This window comes from Elephas maximus, chromosome 6 (assembly GCF_024166365.1).
Source record: "Elephas maximus indicus isolate mEleMax1 chromosome 6, mEleMax1 primary haplotype, whole genome shotgun sequence".
Classification (NCBI taxonomy): domain Eukaryota; kingdom Metazoa; phylum Chordata; class Mammalia; order Proboscidea; family Elephantidae; genus Elephas; species Elephas maximus.
In genome coordinates this window covers 48208230-48225854 of record NC_064824.1, presented here as the reverse complement: position 1 = coordinate 48225854, position 17625 = coordinate 48208230, and the positions used below count along the sequence as shown (strand labels likewise).

Sequence of the window (17625 nt, the reverse complement as noted above, 5' to 3'; positions counted from 1 at the left end):
GGTGTTGAAGTCCTCTTGAAAGCATTTGCTTAAGTTTCTGGCAATAGATTAGTATTGGGTGGGAGTGGAGGTAGAGTCATATCCAGTCATGAAGCATATCTTCGTCTGACAGAGGAATTTCTAGGGCTGCGAATGTATCAGGCACAACAGGACACTAAGAAGATATGTTAAGTTGAAATCCAGCTCCTGGCAGCTTTATGATAAATTCTTCCAACCCATCTCAAAAAAACGAAAACAAATCTACTTCCAAGCTAAGGAGATGTTTATTTTTACATTTTTACATCAACATTTGGCCTAAAAAGAATGTAAATGAAAAAGATAATGGAAGAAGAAAGAATAACAATACCAGGAAAAGAGAAAGGTTCTCTGAAATTGTCTCTTGATTGCTACTTCTGAAAAATCAGCCATTGGAAACCCTCTGGAACAGTCCTACTCTGACATACATGGTGTCACAATGAGGCAGAGTCCACTCAACGGCTACTAGTTTTTTGTGGAGGCCTTGGTGGCTCAGGGGTAGAATTCTTGCCTTGCATGCAGGAGACCTGGGTTCGATTCCCAGCCAATGCATCCCAAGCACAGCCATCGACCATCTGTCAGTAGAGGTTTTCATGTTGCTATGATGCTGAACAGGTTTCCTCAGATCTTCCAGACTAAGATAGTCTAGGAAGTAAGGCTTGGTGATCTACTTCTGAAACTCAACCAATAACAACTCTGTGGATTCATGATGGATCCTGGAAAAGGCACAGGGACAGGCAGCATTTCATTCTATTGTGCATGGCGTTGCCCTGAGTCAGGGGCCAATTTGACAGCAGCTAACAAGAACAAGGTTAGTTTTGACAGTGAAGACAAAAAATATAAATCCCTTGCTAAGTGTCAAGCATTTTTATTACTCAAACGTACAAGGCTTGCTACAATGATGGCTGCCAGTAACACCAAAGTATCAGAGCAACAAGCACTATTCCCTCGTTATAATGTCAGACCTGTATCATTTCCTTTAATGTGATCTTCAATTATTTACTGAGTTTAGAAACCCGAAGTAATATATTTCTTTAGTTTGTACCAGGGCTGACATGGACACCTTAAAGCGAATTGGAATAATTCCTATTTAGAATCAGGAATACAATGTGTGGGGAGGCGAGGCCAAGATGGTGGAATAGACAGGCACTTCCAGTGAGCCCTCTTACATCAAAGAGCTGAGAAAACAAGTGAAACAAGTGTATTTATGACAAGCTAGGAGCCCTGAACATCAAGGGCAAGGTTAGAAAATGAACTGAGGGGATGGGGGAGGAAGAGACAGTTCAGAAGCAGAGAGGAGTTACCGGACCTGAATCACCAGGAGCCCTCAGGCACCGTTCCCAGGAGTGGCTGTGGCAGGCTGGTACTAGTGTTTGGCCTCAGTTTCCTCAGGAAGAAGCAGCCAGCCACACAACCTACTCATACCTCTGGAACCAGAGAAGAACGGCGCTCTCAGCAAAAGCTAAATACTTGCATATGTTTTACTGTGCCCCTTCCCCCAAAGCCTGCCGCAGTGGCTGCTGATTTCTCTGGGCCTGAGATAGGCCCTTTTGAGCACGTAGAGCCATCTTCCAGGCCCTGGAGAAGGAATAAATTTGCAATTGGAGGAAAAGACTATTTGCCAGCTCCACTAAACTGGGGAGCTCAGGACAGAAGTGGCTCCTGTCCAGGAATAAATGGTCTGTGGACTTTGAGTACCTTTCCCCTCTGCATGGACCTGTGTGGGCCTATTTCAGGAGAATACGTCCTTGTTGGCAGACTACAACTGTTTCAGCTCAGCTGTGCAGTAGAGAGGTGGGTGTTTGATGTTTGACACAGCTTTGCCTATTAAACAGGGTTCTCCAAATCAGAGACCTAAGGACTGGTGGCTCCACTCAGGTCACCCAGCCACCTTGGACAAGGGTCCAAGGATAATCGGTAGCTCCTGGTCCTTACAACCAAAAACATTGGGTGCCCATGGATCATCTGCAGAACTCACTCACCTGTACGCTCTAGGGAACAGGGACACACTTTCCTCAGAGACACTTGGGGGATGATTCCCAGCCCCCTGCCTTGTTCAAAGTGTGACCCCTGCTACAACCAGATACCGGTAGCTACACCAGTCACCCCTGCCCCTCTAAGACTGTAGGACAGAGCCTGTACCACACACTTGGTGATCACGTACCTGGACACCTGAGCTGAATTCATACAAGAAAAGTGAATGGACTTCTAGACTGGTATACCTGATAACAGCTCTAGCCATCTGGGGACAGGACATCAGAGCTCCAAAGGTGAAAATAATCAAGCTAGCTCATTCAAACAACCCATCTGAGCATATCAAAACAAAACAAAGCAAGAAGCTATGATGCAGTAAGCAAACATAAAATAAACTAATACGATAACTTACAGATGGCTCAGAGACAACAGTCAGTATTGGGTCACGTAAAGAAACAGACCATGATAGACTCAACAAGCTCTCAAAACAAAGAATCAAGGGATCTTGTAGATGAAAGTGCATTCCTGGGATTACCGGAGGCAGAATACAAAAGATTAATGTACAGAACACTTCAAGACATCAGGAAGGAAATCAAGCAATATGCAGAACAAGACAAGGAACACACAGATAAAGAAGTTGAAAAAATTAAAAAGGTTATTCAGGAACAGAATGAAAAATTTAATAAGCTGGAAAAATTCATAGATAGACAACAATTAGAAATTCAGAATATTAACAATAAAATTACAGAATTAGACAGCTCAGTAGAAAGTCAGAGGAGCAGAAGTAAGCAAGTGGAAGGCATAATCTGTGAACTTGAAGATAAAGCACTTGGCACCAATATATTTGAAGAAAAATCAGATAAAAGAATTAAAAAAAAATGAAGAAAACTTAAGAATCATGTGGGACTCTATCAAGAGAAATAACGTATGAGTGACCAGAGTGCCAGAACAGGGAGGGATAGCAGAAAATACAGAGAGAATTGTTGCAGATTTTGGCAGAAAACTTCCCCGATATCATAAAAGATGAGAAGATATCTACCCAAGATACTCACTGAACTCCACATAAGGTAGATTTTAAAAGAAAGTCACCAAGTTATATTATAATCAAACTTGCCAAAACCAAAGATAAAGAGAGAATTTTAAGAGCAGCTAGGGATAAATGAAAAGTTACCTACAAAGGAGAGTCAATAAGAATAACCTTGGACTATTTGGCAGAAACAACGCAGGCAAGAAGGAATGGGATGTCTTATGTAAAAAACTGAAGGAAAAAAATTCCCAGCCAAGAATCATATATTCAGCAAAGCTGTCTCTCAAATATGAAGGTGAAATTAGGACATTTCCAGATAAACAGAAGTTTAGGAAATTCGTAAAAAACAAACCAAAACTACAAGAAATACTAAAGGGAGTTCTTTGGTTAGAAAATCAATAATATCAGGTATCAACCCAAGACGAGAACACTGGGCACAGCAATCAGAAGTCAACCCAGACAGGGAAATCCAAAAAATAAATCAAGATTAAAAAAAATGCTCAAAACAGGGAAACAGCGATGTGACTATACAAAAGAAGACAACATTAAGACAATAACAAGGACTAAGAAATATAGTCATAGATCTTTCATATGGAGAGGAAGACAAGGCAATACAAAGAAATAAAAGTGAGGTTTAAATTTAGAAAAATAGGGGTAAATATTAAGGTAACCACAAAGGAGACAAGCTATCCTACACATCAAAATAAAATACCAGAAAAAAAAGGAGACTCAGCAGAAACAAAATCAACAACAATGAATATGAGGAAGAGACAATATGTAATATATTCAGCACATAAAATTAAGTGGAAAAAGAAACTGTCAATAACACACAAAAAAAGACATCAAAATGATAACACTAAATTCATACCTATCCATAATTATGCTGAATGTAAATGGACTAAATGCACCGATAAAGAGACAGAGAGTGGCAGAAGGGATTAAAAAACACAATCTGTCTATATTCTGCCTACAAGAGACATACCTTAGACTTAAAGACACAAACAAACTAAAACTCAAAGGATGGAAAAAAATATATCAAGCAAACAACAATCCAAAAAGAACAGGAGTGGCAATATTACCTTCTGAAAACATAGACTTTAAAGTTAAATTCACCACAGATGATAAGGAAGGACACTATATAATGATTAAAGGGACAATATACCAGGAGGATATAACCACACTAAATACTTATGCACTCAATGACAGGGCTGCAAGATTCATAAAACAAAATCTATCAGCATTGAAAAGTGAGATAGACAGCTCCACAATAATAGTAGGAGACTTCAACACACCACTTTCGGTGTAGGACAGGACATCCAGAAAGAAGCTCAATAAAGACACGGAAGATCTAAATGCCACAATCAACCAACTTGACCTCATAGACACATACAGAACACTCCATCCAACAGCAACCAAGTATACTTTCTTTTCTAGCACACATGGAACATTCTCTAGAATAGACTGCATATTAGGTCATAAAGCAAGCCTTAGCAGAATCCAAAACACTGAAATATTACAAAGCATCTTCTCTGACCATAAGGCCATAAAAGTAGAAATCAATAACAAAGAAAGCAGGGAAAAGAAATCTAATGCTTGGAAATTGAACAATACCCTGCTCAAAAAAAAAAAGACTGGATTATAGAAGAAATTAAGGATGGAATAAAGAAATTCATAGAATCCAATGAGAATGAAATCACTTCCTGTCAGAACCTTTGGGACACAGAGAAAGCACTGCTCAGAGGTCAATTAATGTCAATAAATGCACACATACAAAAAGAAGAAAGGGCCAAAATCAAAGAATTATTCCTACAACTTGAATAAATAGAAAGAGAGCAACAAAAGGAACCCTCAGGCACCAGAAAAAAAACAAATAATAAAATTAGAGCATAACTAAATGAAATAGAAAACACAAAAACAATTGAAAGAATTAATGAGACCAAAAGCTGGTTCTTTGAAAGAAATCAACAAAATTGATAAACCATTGGCCAATCTGACAAAAGAAAAACAGAAGAGGAAGCAAGTAACCTGAATAAGAAATGAGATGGGCATTATTACAACAGACCCAACTGAAATCAAAAGAATCATATCAGATTACTATGAAAAGTTGTACTCTAACAAATTTGAACACCTAGAAGAAGTGGATGAATTCCTAGAAACACACTACCTACCTATACTAACACAGAGGTCGAACAACTAAATAGACCCATAACAAAAGAAGAGATTGAAAAGGTAATCAAAAAAAAAAAAAGCCCTGGTCCCAACGGCTTCACTGCAGAGTTCTACCAAACTTTCAGAGAAAAGTTAACACCACTACTACTAAAGGTATTTCAGACAGAGCATAGAAAAGGACAGAATACTACCAAACTCATTTTATGAAGCCACCATATCCCTGATACCAAAACCATGTAAAGACACCACAAAAAAAGAAAATTCCAAACCTATATCCCTCATGAACTTAGACGCAACAAGCCTCAACAAAATTCTAGCCAATAGAATTCAACAACATATCAAAAATAATAATTCACCATGACCAAGTGGGATTCATACCAGGTCTGCAGGGATGGTTCAACATTAGAAAAAACAATGAATGTATTACACCATATAAATAAAACAAAAGTCAAGAATCACATGATTTTATCAATCGATGCAGAAAAGGCATTTGACAAAGGTCAACACCCATTTATGATAAAAAGTCTCAGCAAAATAGGAATAGAAGGAAAATTCCTCAACATAATAGAAGGCATTTATACAAAGCCATTAGCCAACATCACCTTAAATGGAGAGAGCCTGAAAGCATTCCCCTTGAGAACGGGACCCAGACAAGAATGCCCTTTATCACCACTCTTATTCAACATTGTGCTGGAGGTCCTAGCCAGAGCAATTAGGCTAGATAAAGAAATAAAGGGCATCCAGATTGGCAAGGAAGAAGTAAAACTAACTCTATTTGCAGATGACATGACCTTATACACAGAAAACCCTAAGGAATCCTCAAGAAAACTACTGAAACTAATAGAAGAGTTCAGCAGAGCATAAGTATACAAGATAAACATACAAAAATCAGTTGGATTCCTCTACACCAACAAAAAGAACATCAAAGAGGAGCTCATCAAATCAATACCATTTACAGTAGCCACTAAGAAGATAAAATACTTAGGAATAAATCTTGCCAGAGATGTAAAAGACTTATACAAAGAAAACTACAAAATGCTTCTGCAAAAAACCAAAAGAGACCCACATAAGTGGAAAAACATACCTTGAGCAAGAATAGGAAGATTTAACATTGTAAAAACATCTATTCCACCAAAAGTGATCTGTAGATTTAATGCAATTCCAATCGAAATTCTAACGACATTTTTTAATGATTTGGAGAAACAAATCACCAATTTCATATGGAAGGGAAAGAGGCCCTGGTTAAGTAAAGCATTACTGAAAAAGAACAAAGTGGGAGGACTCACTCTACTTGATTTTAGAACCCATTATACCACCACAGTAGTCAAAACAGCCTGGTACTGGTACAACAACAGAGACATAGACCAATGGAACAGAATTGAGGATCCGGACATAAATCCATCCACGTATGAGCAGTTGATATTTGACAAAGGCCCCAAATTGGTTAAATGGGGAAAAGACAGCCTTTTAAACAAATGGTGCTAGTATAACTGGATATCCGTCTGCAAAAAAATTAAACAAGACTCATACCTCACACCATGCACAAAAACAAACTGAAAATGGATCAAAGACCTAAATATAAAATCTAAAACAGTAAAGATCATAGAATAAAAAATAGGGACAACGTTAGGAGCCCTAATACATGGCATAAACAGTATACAGAACATTACCAACAATGCAGAAGAAAAACTAGATAACTGGGAGCTCCTAAAAATCAAACGCCTATTCTCATCCAAAGACTTCACCAAAAGAGTAAAAAGACTACCTACAGACTGGGAAAAGTTTTTAGCTATGACATTTCCAATCAGCGCTTGATCTCTAAAATCTACATGATACTGCAAAACCTCAACTACAAGAAGACTCATAACCTAAGTAAAAAATGGCAAAAGATATGGACAGACACTTCACTAAAGAAGATATTCAGGTAGCTAACAGATGCATGAGGAAATGCTAATGATCATTAGCCATTAGAGAAATGCAAATGAAAACTACAATGAGATTACATCTCGCTCCAACAAGGCTGGCGTTAATCCAAAAAACACAAATAAATGTTGGAGAGGTTGTGGAGAGACTGGAACACTTCTAAACTGCTGGTGGGAATGTAAAATGGTACAACCACTTTGGAAATTGATTTGGCGCTTTCTTAAAAAGCTAGAAATCTAGAAATAGAACGATCATACAATCCAGCAATTCCACTCCTTGGAATATACCCTAGAGAAATAAGAGCCTTTACAGAAACAGATATACGCACACCCATGTTCATTGCAGCACTGTTTACAATAAGAAAAAGATGGAAGCAACCAAGGTGCCCATCAATGGATGAATGGATAAATAAATTATGGTATATTCACACAATGGAATACACTTCGATGAAGAACAGTGATCAATGTGTGAAACGTTTCATAGCGTGGAGGAATCTGGAAGGCATTATGCTGAGTGAAATTAGCCAGTTGCAAAAGGACAGATATTGTTTAAGAGAAGACCACTATTATAAGACCTCAAGAAATAGTTTAAACAGAGAAGAAAATATTCTTTGATGGTTATGAGACAGGGGAGGGAGGAAGGGAAAGGGGTAGTCACTAGATAGTAGATAAGAATTACTTCAGGTGAAGGGAAAGACAATACACAATACAGGAGAGGTCAGCACAACTGGACTAAACCAAAAACAAAGAAGTTTCCTGAATAAATTGCTGCGAAGGCCAGCGTAGCAGGGGCAGGGGTTTGGGGACCATGGTTTCAGGGGACTTCTAAGTCAATTGGCATAATAAAACCTATTAAGAGAACATTCTGTATCCCATTTTGGAGAGCGTCGTCTGGGGTCTTAAGCGCTAACAAGTGGCCATCTAAGATGCATCAATTGGTCTCAACCCTCCTGGACTAAAGGAGGATGAAGAATACCAAGGACACAAGGTAATTATGAGCCCAAGAGACAGAAAAGGCCACATAAACCAGAGACTACATCAGCCTGAGACTAGAAGAACTAGATGGTGCCCAGCTACAACGGATGACTGCCCTGACAGGGAGCACAACAAAGAACCCCTGAGGGAGCAGGAGATGGCATGCAGACCCCAAATTTTCATAAGAAACCAGACTTAATGATCTGACTGAGACTAGAAGGGCCCGGTGGTCATGGCCCTCTGACCTTCTGTTAGCCCAGGACAGGAACCATTCCCAAAGCCATTTCTTGAGACAATGATTGGACTGGAGAATGGGATAGAAAAAGATGCTGCTGAGGAATGAGCTTCTTGGATCAAGTAAACACTCGAGACTATGTTGGCATCTCCTCTCTGGAGAGGAAATGAGAGAGTGGTGGGGGTTAGGAGCTGGAGGAATGGCCACAAAAAGAGAGAGTGGAGGGAAGGAGTGAGCTGTCTCATTAGGGGGAGAGCAATTAGGAGTATATATATATATTTTTTTTTTTTTTATAGCAAGGTGTATACAAATTTTTGTCTGAGAGACTGACTTCATTTTTAAACTTTCTCTTAAAGCACAATAAAAATAATAAAAAAAAGAATATAATGTGTGAAATAACAACTTTGATTAATTTACTGTTTTCCCTTAGTTATAGTAACACACTGAAACCCTTTGGTCGTTCACCAATAAGATGGGCAGGGCAGGGGTTAGGAAGGAATACTGGGAAGTTGTGGGGGAGATAAATGAACGCTTATTCATGGGAATTAGGATGAAATGAGTTGTTGTTGTTTCAAAGTGCTATTGAGTCGGCTTTGACTCATAGCGACCCTATATGCCACAGAACAAAACACTGCCCGGTCTGCACCGTGCTCACAATCGTTGTTATGCTGGAGCCTATTGTTACAGCCACTGTGTCAATCAATCTCGTCGAGGATCTTCCTCTTTTCCGCTGACCATATACTTTACCAAGCGTGCTGTCCTTCTCCAGGGACCGATCCCTCCTGATAACATGTCCAAAGTATGTAAGATTTAATCTCTCCATCCTTGCTTTTAGGGAGCATGCTGGTTGTACTTCTTCCAAGACAGTCAAGGTAACATCTTTGCTTTTGAAATGAGTAACACTGTGAATTATCAAGAGATGAAACAGGAAAACGAGAAGTGTCTGGCCTTGGCCATCCTTGAAGATAAGACTCAGTGTTCAGAGACACTTGGGAACAAGAACACCTCCAGAGCAGAAGGGGCAGGTGGGTAACAGAAGGGATGGGTGGCACAGGAAGTTTCATACGGAGCCACATGGGAGTGGGAAGTTCATAAGCTGGCTTTCCTGTTTATTGCAAAGACAACTCCTCATTGTCACTGCAAAACACTGTCTTGAACCCACTTCATGACAAGTGGGAGATTTGCAAGACAAGCCGGGCCTTAGTATGCTCCTCTCAATACAAACATAATACCTGACCCTATTTGACCCTGTTGAATGACATTATTTTTTCTCTACATCTCCTGGAAAAGGCCTTCGTTCATTGAGGATATGGGAAAAAGATATTGAGTCCTTGTTCTTATAATCAAATGTAATCAGAATTACCTCAGGAAGAATTGGGTTTTTACTAGTTTCCTCACAGTGGTGATGATTTTGGACTGATGTCCATCCTCAGCCGGACCTGGACTGGATAACTGAATGATGGGTGGGTTTGCAATAATGTGGGTTTGCAATAATGGATCAACTTGCAGTCTTGCAATGGGGCAAAACCAGTTGACTTAGGATGAAATTGAATCCATGTTCTTAGATTTATAAGAATGATAAACTCACCAGCTGAACAAACCTGGGAAAGCTGAAGAGCGTTCAAACATTAATGATATGCTGAGTGCAAGGGCCAGAGGAGTCAGTCCTAGAATTCTGTGCGCTGTGAACTCTAGAACAGCTATGGATTCTGGAATCTTCCACTAATTTCAGTTATCTGGTGGTGTTCAGTGTCTCTTGGTGGGCACTGATGAAGAAATCAGCCTTTATAACAGTAATATAATCTATTAGAGAGAGAAAACTGAAAACCTTAACACTTTAAAGGGAAATATAGTGACTCTTTTGGAAGTCTTTCAAATGGAAGTTTGCTAATCTATGATGGCAAGGTGACCTCTCCCTGAGTGTTACAGTTTCCCCTCCCCTTGATTATCACAAAATGCTCCCCTCAACTTTTCTTAAATTTTATAATTTATTTCCTTAAGAGAATCATAGATTGTGGTTATGTATTAGAGAAATCCTATAGTTTTTCTGTGAAAAGGAACTAGAATGTGATAGCCACCTCCAGGTGACTTTCTTTCTATATGCAAGATTTTACTAAATCAGCCAGGTCTTGGTTTAGATCCTGTATTGTGCTCTTATTTTCCACAGCAGCATGAGTAGACATCTAAAATGTATCTCATTTTGTTGTTGCTCTTGTTAGCTGCTGTGAAGTCGACACTGACTCATGGTGACCTGGGACACGGCTGAATGAAACACAGCTAGGTCTTGTGCCATCCCCATATCGGTTGTGGCTCGAACTATGGTGATCCATAGGGTTTTTGTTGGTTAATTTTCAGAAGTAGATCGCCAGGCCTTTTTCCCTAGTCTGTGTTAGTTTGTAATCTCCCCTGAAATTTATCCATCGCATAGCAACATGCAAGCCTCCACTGACAGACTCACGGTGGCTGCGCATGAGATGTCTTGTCCAGGAATTGAACCCAGGTCTCCCGGATAGAAGGCAAAAATTCTACCACCGAACCACCATTGCTCCCACATCCCATTTTAGAAAGTAGAAATTAATTTGAATAAGAAGAGAGGTGAGAGGCAATCACATGGTCTGCCTTTGTCAAGGAGACAGACGCTTTTGATACAATTTTAACAGAATAAGATGGTTATGATAGAATATAACAACTTCTGGAGGAAAGATGAATTTCCCATACAATGAGAGAGGTTATGCATTATATCTGTAGCAGTTTTCCCTTCAACTCAGATATCAGATCTGCTTGGGGGACCCTGGGAAAAAACCACAGTGAGGTAGAAGGAAGGAGGGAAAATTGGCTCGGATTTGTACAAGAGACAAACCAACCAACAGAATTTTAGCATCCACCAGGTCTTTGTCAGATGGCAGCAATTTCCAGCAACACCATAATGGGACATATCAGGGACAGATTTGAATTGGTTATCAGAGATGAAAAGCTCCCCAGACCCTCGTTTCCTCTTGAATTCAATTCGTGATTGCTTGCTTTGTCCTTTTTTTTTTTTTTTCCCTTAGCTATCTTTCAGTTCCTTTCTCTTCTTTTTCAGAACCTAAAGGTAATCTTTTAAGCTGATTTATTTCTGGTTTTATGGTTTAGAAAGCAGCTGAAACTAACAGGAAAAACACAGAGAGTGAACCTGGGTTTTGTTTTTTTTTTTTCTCCAATTGTCACAGAACAGATGTTGCAGCAGGTGCTGGGGGTAAGATATTATATTCAAACAGGCAAAAGAAATGAAGAATTTTACTTCTTCATCTTCAGAAAAGGACCTCACGTTGCCAATTCATTCATGTGGTTAAGGTCAAATCAATACTCCAGAAATTTGCCCGCAGTCTACAAGGAAGTGATATGTGACAAGATTCCGTATGCACCTCCATAACGCAGATTCATCTGTGAGGAGTAAAGCTCACTTCTTGATTAAGTCCTTGTTACCTGACATTTCATGCTGCAGTGAAACAAAAGCAGCTCTCTGCTTTCAGGGAGGAGGGATTTTAATCATTGAATCTAATCATAGTATCTGAAATGGTGGATGGTCTTGATACATCCCGGTGTTTCGATTACAAAGAGAATATTCAGCTTTGTTCTTTTGTGCATTTGTTTTAGGCCTGATTGGAACAATTCTCTCCTAAAATTGCTCATATCTCAATTTTTTTTTTTGGCTTATTTTATATTTTCATGCATGGGTTCAAAAAAGATACCTATCAGTTCCCTTGAAGAGCCTTTTTGCTTATTTTAAATACATTCTGTTGTTTATTTTTTAGTAAACTGTTGAGAGTGGGCTTTAGTCCAGAGCTTCCATCCAGAAAAGCAGCTTAGTACCAAGCCGGGATTGTTTGGGATCATTGATATTTAACCATGTTATGCACTAGGCAGATGTCTGGTTCATCATTTGGGGCCGTCACTGAATCTCGTTGATCTTGGAAAGAAGACAATGAATGTCCTGGTTTTCAAAGTGAGTCTATTCCCTGGAAACATTTTTAGAACGTTTTAAAAAAAATTATTTATTTCATTGTTTTTCAGAATATACACTAATTCAAGTTTCTGCGTGTAATATTTAGTGACATTGATTACATTCTTCAAGTCGTGCAAGTGTTCTCACCCTCCCTTTCTGAGTTGTTCCTCTCCCATTAACAAAAAGTCACTGCCCCTAAGGTTCCTTTTGAGTTGCTGCTATCAACTTGATCCCATATAGATAGTTCTTAAAACAGCATAATGCTCAAGACAGGCATTTTTTACTAGTTAAGTTAAACTATGGTTTTAAGAAGACTTCAGGGAATATTTTTTGGTTTAAGGTTTAAAGATTATCTCAAGGCAATAGTTTCAGGGGTTCATCCAATCTTTATGACTCCAGGAAGTCTGGAATCTGAGAATTTGAAATTCTGTTCTGCATTTTTCCCCTTTTGATTAGGATTCTTCTATAGAATCTTTGATCAAGATGTTCAGTAATGGTAGCCGGGCACCATCCAGTTCTTATGGTCTCATGGCAAAGGAGGCAGTGGTTCACGGAGGCAATTAGCCACACATTCCATATCATCCTCCTATTCCTGACTCTTCTAAGTCCTATGTTGCTCCAGGCAAATAAAGACCAATTGTTGTGCCTAGGATGGCCATGCACAAGCTTTTAAGACCCCAGGCACTGTACAATGAACTGTTGTTGTTGTTAGGTGTCACTGAGTCAGTTCCAACTCATAGCAACCCTATGTACAACAGAACAAAACACTGCCTGATCCTGAGACATCCTCACAGTCATTATTATGCTTAAGCCCATTGTTGGCAGCCACTGTTGAGGGTCTTCCTCTTTTTTGCTGTCCCTCTACTTTACCAAGAATGATACCCTTCTCCAGGGACTGATCCATCTTGACAACATAGTCTCACCATCGTTGCTTCTAAGGAGCATTCTGGTTGTACTTCTTCCAAGACAGATTTGTTCATTCTTTTGGAAGTTCATGGTATATTCAACATTCTTCTCCAATACCACAATTCAAAGGCGTCAATTCTTCTTTGGTCTTCCTTATTCATTGTCCAGCTTTCACATGTATATGGGGCAACTGAAAACCCTAATCCTCCAAACCAAGGAACCAAATCCCATAAGGTTTTTGGTTGTACATAAGCAGCTTTAGCAGCTACTCCTTTTTTTTTTTTTTTTGTCATTGCTGTAAATATATCCATCACACAACTTTTGCCAATTTAACTTTTTACAGGTGTATAACTTATTGACAGCAATTAAAATAATCGGCTGTGCAACCCTACCCTCAGTGCAATATTTTCATCACTATTAACCCCCTCTTTCCCCCTCCCTTCCGCCCCTCCCCAGTAACCACCAATATACTTTGTTCTCTATACATTTTCCTTTTCTTGTCTTTTTATAAAAGTGAGGTGATACAATATTTGTCCTTTCCTGATTGACTTATTTCACTCAGCATGATGTCTTCCAACTCCATCCATAATGTAGCATGTATCAAGAATTCATTTCTCCTACTGACTGAGTAATATTCCATTGTATGTATGTGTCACATTTTGTTTATCCAGTCATCTGTTGGTGGGCATTTAGGTTGCTTCCACTTTTCGATTATTGTGAATAGTGCTGGAAGGAACATTGGTGTACGAGTGTCTTTTTTAGCCTCTGCTCTCAAGTGTTTTGGGTATATACCTAGGAGTGAAATTGCTGGGTAATATGGTAGTTCTATTTTTAGTTTTTTGAGAAACTGCCACACTGTTTTTGTTTTCCACAATGGCTATACCATTTTGCATTCCCACCAGCAGTAGATAAGGGTTCAAGTTCTCCACTTCCTTGCCCACATTCATTATTATTTTTTTTTAATCTTAGCCATCCTTATTGCTGTTATTGTGTGCTGTCAAGTTGATTCCGGCTCATAAATACCCTATAAGACAGAGTAGAACTGCCCCATCAGGTTTCCTAGGCTGTAATGGTTATGGGAACAGATTGCCAGGTCTTTTCTCCCATGGAGCTGCTGAGTGGGTTTGAACCACTGACCTTTTGGCCAGCAGCTAAGCACTTAACCATTGTTCCACCAGGGTTCCTTAGCCATCCTAGTGGGAGTGAAATGGTATCTCTTTGTGGTTTCGATTTGCATCTCTCTGACAACTAAAGATGCTAGGCATCTTTTCATATATTTGGTGTCCATTTGAATGTTTTCTTTGGTGAAATGGCTATTCAAGTCCTTTGCCCATTTTATGATTGGGTTATTTGTCTTTTTGTTGTTAAGTTGTCTCGATTTTATATATATATTTTAGTTATTAGATTCTTGACAGAAATATAGTTTCCAAAGATATTTTCCAAGTTGGTAACTTGTCTTTTCACTTTTTTTGTAAAGCCTTTTGATGAAGAAAAGTTTTTCATTTATGAGGTTCCATTTATTTATTTTGCCTTTTGCTGTTTGTTCTTTTGTTATTATGTTAGGCAATCCATTGTTAAAAGCTAGGCCCGACAGCATTGCCCCTGCTTTTTCTTACAAGAATTTTATGGTTCTGGTTTGCACATTTAGGTCCTTAATCCATTTTGAATTTGTTTTTGTATATGATGTGAGACATGGATCCTGTTTCATTTTTCTGCATGTGGAAATCCCATTTTCCCAGCACCATTTACTGAGGAAACTTTTCTTTCTTCATTGAATGGAATTAACACCCTTGTCAAAAATCCATTGACCACAGATGTGTGGGTTTATTTCTGGATTCTGAATTCAATTCCATTGGTCTATGTGTCTGTTGTAATACCAGTACCAGGCTGTTTCGATTATTGTAGCTGTATAGTATATTTAAAATCAGGCAGTGTGAGTCCTCCTACTTTGCTCTTCTCTTTCAACATTGCTTCAGCTATTCCGGGCCCCTTGCCACTCCATGTAAAGTTGAGGCTTGGTTTTTCTATTTTTTGTAAAGAAGGCTGTTGGAAGTTTGATGGGGATTGTGTTGAATCTATAGATCCCTTTGGATAGCATTGACATCTTAAAAATATTGTTTTCCAATCCATGAGCATGGAACATCTTTGCATTTATTTAAGCCTTCTTTAATCCCTTTCAGCAGTGTTTTATAGTTTTCATTGTATAAATCCTTCACGTCCCTGGTGAGATTTACTCCTAGATATTTTATTCTCTTAGATGCTATTATAAATGAGTTGTTTCTGTAATTTCCCTTTCAGTTTTCTCATTGCTGGTGTATAAAAACCCAACTGACTTTTGTTTGTTGACATTGTACCTTGCAACTTTCCTAAATTCTTCTATTATTTCAAGAAGTTTTCTGTTGACTCTGGGATTTTCTACCTATAGGCTTATATCATCTGTGAATACAGATAATTTTCTTCTTCTTTTCCAGTCTGTATATCTTTTATTTCTTTTTCTTGTCTTATTTCTCTGGCTAGGATTTCTAATACAATATTGAATAGAAGTAGTAAGAGTGGGCACCCTTGTCTTATTCCTGATTTAAGGGAAAAATTCTCAGTTTTTCTCCATGAAGAGTAATATTGACTGTTGGCTTTTCATATACACCCTAAATCGTACTGCGGGATTTCCTTCTATTCCAATCTCCTTAAGAGTTTTTATCAAGAAAGGGAGTTGAATTTTATCAGGTATTTTTTTCTGCATCAGTAGAGATGATCGTGTGGTTCTTTTCTTTGTTCTATTGATGTGGTGTATTACTTTGATTGATTTTCTAATGTTGAACCATCCCTGTATTCCTGGAATAAATCCCACTGAGTCATGGTATATAACTCTCTTAATATGCTGTTGGATTCTGTTCTCTAGTGTTTTGTTGAGGACTTTCAAATCTATATTCATAAGAGATACTGGCCTGTAGTTTTCTTTTATTGTAGTGTCTTTGTCTGGTTTTGGTATCAGGGTTATGTTTAGTTCATAGAATGAATTAGGGAGTATTCCTTCTTTTGGAAGAGTTTAAATAGTATTGGTATCAATTCTTCTCCAAATGTTTGGTAGAATTCCTCAGTGAAGCCATCTGGTGCAGGGCTTTTCTTGTTTTTTGGAGGCTTGTGATCACTGATTTGATCTCTTTGCTTGTTATGCATCTGTCGAGACTTTCTATTTCCTCTTGAGTCATTTGGGTAGGTTGTATGCTCCTAAGAATTTGTCCGTTTTACCTAGGTTATCCAGTTTGCTGCTGTACAGTTGTTCATAATATCCTGTCATAATTCCCTTTATTTCTGCCAAGTCACTTGTAATGTCTCCTCTTTCATTTTTTATTTTGGATCTTTCCATCTTTTTTTTCCTTCATTGTTCTAGCTGAAGGTTTGTCAATTGTCAATTTTATTGATCTTTTCAAAGAACCAACTTCTAGTTTTATTGATTCTCTCTGTTTTTCTGTTGTTGGAACTTTTTTTTTTTTAATTTTTTAAAACTGATACAATCCCTAGTATGACTGAATCAGTTCATTTAATGAGACTGCTAATTATAGCATTTTGCTCTTAATGTGTACTCACCTTTCATTTTATCCAGGTTAACTTGCTTAAAAGCATTACTTTCAGGCTTTAGTAGCAATACCTTCAAGAATTAAGAATTCTTATGAACAGATTTCGTACTGTAGTCTTTACTCCCAAATGATGCCTACAACTTCCCTGAACCATCAGAACTCAAATGAAGTTGGAGTTTATTAGTAATTTTTATTTTGTCAACTAGCCTTTGAGCAAATGGAAATGTGCTGGGAGGCATCTCCTCACTAATGGAATTGGAGCTCTTCTTGGGGGAATGTTAAAATATTTTTGAAGATCAGGCAACTCACTCACTTTCATTGGTTCATTTATCTGACTAGAAGAGATCTCAGAGAAAAACTGATCAGTTGTGTAGTGGAAGGAACACTGGCTTGTAGTCAAGGTAACCTTGATTGCCACTTATTAGCAATGTGACTTAACCTTTCCGAGACTAAGCTTCTTGCTCTGTAGAATGAAGACCTGTCAGAGTTATTTGTGAAGAAGTTATTTTTAAAATGCAGTAACAAGTAAAGCCTCTAGCAGTCTTAATAAATGAAAGTTTCCTCTTTGTATTCTTTTCCATCTTTGAGTCACAGTTTTCTTATTGGTAAATTGGAGAAAATCATAGCCATCTGCCAGGGTTACTGTGAGAATTGAAGAGGATGATGGCATTATCCACCATGATGGAAATGTACCCCCAAAAATAAGTCCTCAAAAAGAGACTCCGTTCAACCCATCCTCCCCACTTCCCATTTTACAGACAAACAAATTGAGTCCTGGTAAGAAGTTGTGCAGTGTTAGGTCTGGGCCTGAATATCTTGGCCAGTGCTCTTTTTACTGT

The 17625-nt window shown here is 38.5% G+C and overlaps 1 non-coding gene across 1 annotated transcript; it reads left to right on the top strand.

The window, feature by feature from the left end:
- The first annotated feature begins 496 nt into the window (after nt 1-496).
- On the top strand, nt 497-567 carry TRNAA-UGC (transfer RNA alanine (anticodon UGC)). Its single transcript has one exon. It is a non-coding gene; the product is annotated as a tRNA-Ala (tRNA).
- Nucleotides 568-17625: the final 17058 nt, after the last annotated feature.